Raw genomic sequence first — 5,196 nt, forward strand, 5'->3', positions numbered from 1 at the left:
GACACGCGAGGGGGGCGCAGGCCTACACTCACCGGTGGCCGAGTGCCGCTGCCGGTGCACTTGGCGTCTGCTGGGCGGCCGGCGGTCGATAGGCCGCTCCGCCAGCACCGCTCGGCGGCCAGCTCTGCTGGGCCTGCGCCTGCAGCTGGGAGACGCAGGGGCCTTGTGATGGGGCGGGGCTTGTGACGGGGAGGGCGGGGCTTTGGGATGCGCCCGGGACCGTGTGGGCGGGGCCAAGCAGACAGACCTCGGGGCGTGACCAGGCGTGTAGGCGGAACCAATCCGGCAGGCCTCAGGGCGTGGCCAAGGCGTGTGGGCGGGACCAGGCCGGCAGGCCTCGGGGCGTGACCAGGGTGTGTGGGCGGGGCCAAGCCGGCAGATTGGGGCGTCCCTCACTGTGAGAGGTCTGTCTGGGTGCACTTGCCCTAAATCCCCGGAGATGTTCGTTTGTCTCTCTAGGGATGAAAGCTCTATCACTGTCCCTAGTCAATCTTTCCCAAGTCCAGAAGAACATTCTGCCAGTTATTGAAAGGAACTCAAGCAGAATGGTTAAGCACTTAACCCACTAGACACCCTGCGGGAAGAGATGAGGCTGTCCCCCTCTTCCCCCGCTCAGAGGCCAGCCTTGGCACCGCATGACCATCTCTAATTGGTCCTATAGGCCTGTGCATCCATCGCTGTGCAGGCACCGTACTAGGCTCTCATCCTCATGTCCGGCCAAGGAGTCTGGGAGGGGGCTCAGGGCTGAGCTTCAGAGATGCAGCTGCCTGAGGCCAGCTTAACTCTCTGGCTGGGGCCCCCCGGGCCACCTCATCCTGCAGCAGTTTGGCCAGGGCCTTACTGTCACCTGTGAAAGTCCTGGAAAGTTGTGTGGTGGTTTAATGCTGGGGGCCGACTGGCTGGGGAGGCCTGGCCTGGAGCTATGTACACATCACAGTGTGAGCACTCCTGGATCACAACAACCAGTTTACAAAAACTCCGCACACCGTCGATTTGGTCCGAGAAGAGCTGGCGGCAGCCCGTGGCTGGAGGTAGAAGAGGGTACATTCAAGTCAAACATATGCTATGGCATGCTAGGACATAGCATCAGGTCACACCTGTTACAGGTGTTATTACAGGGAGAACGTCAAGCCCTGTGAGTTACACAGCAGCTTTAAGGGATATGTCCAAATCATACACGTCACAGTTTGTTGCAAAGAGCCCACTGAGTCACACACACTGACACAGCATGTGTCAGAGGAGAGTGGCCAGTGTGGAGGCAGCGTCGTCTGATCTCCACTAACTCCACAAGGGGCGTCAGTCTCCATTCACAACATCCACAGCACAGAAATTACTCCTATAAGGTCAGATGTGCCTCTATACTTCCCGAACCGACTTGGACCAGGCCTAACACCAGCTGTCCCTCCTGGGCTCGCTGGATCTGCTGTTCCACTGCAACAGCCACACAGAACTCACAGGCAACACGCTGAGTGTGGGGTGATTTGGGGAGTAACAGTTGCCTATGCAATCACTGCCGGTGTTTCCCTCGAGGGCCAGAAGCCCTTCCAGACCATTCACAAAACTATTAAAGACTGTAAATGCAAGAGAAAAAAAATCGTAGTCATGGAAGAAGTTGTTATTACACCCCCATATCAAGTGAAAAACCATAGGGGCAGAGAGGGGAGTGCCCTGAGCTGCATACACAGAACAGTTGAAAATAATTTTAGAGACACGGAAGCCAAGAGATACACAGCGCTCACAAGTCCAGCAACCGCTGAAGGCTGTCCTGCCTCCCTGAGTCCATACACCAGAGGTCTCTGCCAACATCCTGTCAAGACTGCAGACCAGGGGAGGGAAAGGATCCTATATTACCGTCTCTTTTTAACAGAGGGTCAGCATTTCCAAATCTTAGAATCCGGTTGCAAAGCAGGCTGGAAACATACACGAGCCTTTACAGGGCAGCATCTCAGTTGTGCGGGCAGGCCTTCTCACCAGCAGCCGCGGCACTTCGGCCCGTGTCACGGAGCTCTTCCAGTCCCGCCAGTCATGGTGTCTCCTCCACAGCCTTCCAGTAAGTCTGGGTGAAGGCCCTCGGCTCAGGCTCCATGGGACGGCGGTCCAGTTCAGCTGTGTCTCGTGTTGGTCACTGGTTAGCTGTCACTACTATGTTGCTGCTGCAATCAGTGCTGGTGTTAACAACACAGCACGGGTGTGGTCTGGCTCCATCATACTCTGGACTCTCTGGTCCAAAGCGGCCCTCCACTCCCCACTTCTTTCTTGATGGAAGCCTCTTGTTAGATGCTGTTGAATGGACAACAGCTCAGAAGAGCCCTGTGAGCAATGGAGCTGAGCCTTGCTGTCCCATGTCGTCCACGCTGTCCTGCTCCCAGGTCGTCCTGACCGTGCTCTTGCTGCTACAGTCATTGTGCAAACCCGGCTCCCTCAGTACCTCCCGCATCTTCACTGACCCTCCACCTTTCCAAGCAAGATGTCCATTACCAAGGACTGACTCTTTCCTACTGACAAATCCAAAATATGTGAGAGGAAGCTTCACCATCCTTGCCTCCTAGAAGCACCATGCTTGCACCTTCAAGACCTAACTACTTGTTCTTTTGACAGTCAGTGAAATATTCAGTACTCTTCTCCAACAACACAACTTAGAGGCACCAATTCTTCTGTCATCCTTAGTCATCCAAGGAAGTCTAACTTTCAGATACATAGCGAGTATTTGAAAAGACCATGGCCTGAATCAGGTGCACTTTGTCTGTCAACTGACATAATTTCTCCTGCTCATAGGGTTTTCATAACCTGTTATTTCATAAGTGGCTTGTCAATCCTTCTTCCTAGTCTCTCTCAATCTGAGGGCTCTACTAAAATCTGTCCATCATGGGTGACCCCTCTGGTATTTGATACAGCAGTTACCCTTGCTTCATCTTACTTGGACCCACAAGCAATACAACTGAGACTAGCAGTCAGGAGATGTATTGTACTTGGAAAGTTTGCAATTAGGGACCTCTTCAATTTATTGAGGAGCAATGATGTCAGTTTGAGGACTAAGGTGTGCCTGATGCAGGCCATCATCTTTTCAGTCAATTAATACACATCTGAGAGCTGAACAATGAATAAGGATAACAGAAGAATTGATGCTTTTGAGGTGTGGTGTGGGAGAAGAGTGATAATTATCCCATGGATGGTCAAAAAAACAAATACGTTTTGGAGAAGGTACAGCCAGAGTCTTCCTTGGAGACAAAGATGAAGCCTCATCACACATATTCTGGGCATGTTGCTAGGAAAGGCTGTTCCTTGGACAGGAACATCATGCTTGGGGAGGTGGGGGGACAGAGAAGGAGGAGAAGATCCTCAACCAGGTAGAGTGACACAGTGACTGCCACATGGGCTCTAGTGTGTCAGGAAGTGTGTTGATGGCACAGGATTTAGATCTGTTGTTCATAAGGTTGCTATGGACAACATTTGAAATGACAGCACCTAACAACTACAACATTGTTTCTTAACACCTTGAAGAGGCCCTTGACAGCAGATTTTTCCAAAACAACATGTCTTTTGATTTCTTGAAGGCTGGTACCAAAAGTATTGAGTACAGATCCATGTACAATGAAGTCACTGATGATTTCAGTTTTTCTCCATCTATCATGAGATCGCCTATTGGTCTAGAGGTAAGGGGTTGCCTTCTTGATATTAAGATGAAATCTATATTGTAGTGTTGGATCTTCTGCAACAAGCACCTCAAGTCCTCACTTTCGGCAAGCAGGGTTGTGTCATCTGCAAAATGTAGCTTATTGACGAGTCTTCCTCCAATCCTGATGTCACATTCTTGTAAAGTCCAGCTTCTCAAATGATTTGATCAATGTATAGATAGAATAGGTATGGAGCAAGGACACAGTCCTGACACATACCTTTCTTGATTTTAAACCATGCAGTGTTTATTCCCTTGCTCTGTTTGGACAACAGCTTCTTGATCTAAGTATAGGTTTTGCATCAGGACAATTAAGTGTTCTGGATTCCCATGCTTACCAATATTAGCCATAAATTGTTATGATCCACACACTCAAACTCCTTTACATAGTCAATAAAACACAAATAGACATCTTGGCATGATGGTAAAATTGACAATTCCCCTTGTTAGCTATCTGTGCAACTTATTTGCATGTTCCTACAGGATATTGTAGCTGATGTTAGATGGATCTTGGCTGAAAGCAGAGACCACCAGAAGAATGTCTATGTGTGTTTCATTGACTATACAAAGGCATTTGACTGTGTGTGGATCACAACAAACGGTGGCTGACTCAGAAGAATGGGAATCCCAGAACACTTGATTGTGCTAATGTGAAACTTATACTTGGACCAGGAGACAGCTGTCAGAACGGAGCAAGGAAACACTGCATGGTTCAAAATTGGGAAGGGTGTACTCCAGGGATGTGTCCTATCTCCATACCTTTCAATCAATATGCAGAAGGGAGTGCTGGTGGTCTAATGGCAAGAAGTTGTGCAGCAATCCCCAAAAGCATGTGGTTCAAATCCACCAGATGCTCCGCTGGAGAAGGAGGGACAATCTCCTGTGCCAGTCGGATCTAATTTGATGATACACAACAAGGAAAAAAAACAAACAAACAAACCAGAGAGAGGGGGAAAATCAGTATGTGGAACAGAACATCCAGGAGGCTGGGCTCTTTGAGGAGGAATGTGGCTTCAGGATTAGAGACTCACCAATAACTTCTGGCTTAGGTTTGAACTGCTGACTTCATGATTATACACTGTGTTGTGTCTGTGTTTCCCGACATGTTATACACTACGCCACCAGGTGGGAGAGCAGGGGTGGAATCCACTGGACTCTGGAAATGTAAAAGCAGAGTTTGTTGGAGGAAATAAAACAATCATCAATGAGAATGTTGTCTTGTGCTTACAGAGAAGAAGGGCTTGAACTCACGTCTGCCCTGTCTCCATCCAGTTTATTCATCTGTAAGTGCCTCTCTCTAAGCCTGACCACAGCTTGCCCTCTGCACTAGTGTGAGCAAGTGGGCTTCTCTGAGAGACATCGGGGCCTAAGGGACCCTAGAAAGGCTGTAAAACAGGCCAGTTTCTGATGGACACGTAGGAGACAGGCTCACCTAGGAAAAGGGGGCATTTGGCTCTGTCCTTTGTCTAAATGCTCTTCTTTAGCCGTGTGTGTGTGTGTGTGTGTGTGTGTGTGTGTGTGTG

Source organism: Elephantulus edwardii, unplaced genomic scaffold, assembly GCF_000299155.1.
Source record: "Elephantulus edwardii isolate Elephantulus edwardi_28Jun2011 unplaced genomic scaffold, EleEdw1.0 scaffold00003, whole genome shotgun sequence".
In the NCBI taxonomy this organism is placed as follows: domain Eukaryota; kingdom Metazoa; phylum Chordata; class Mammalia; order Macroscelidea; family Macroscelididae; genus Elephantulus; species Elephantulus edwardii.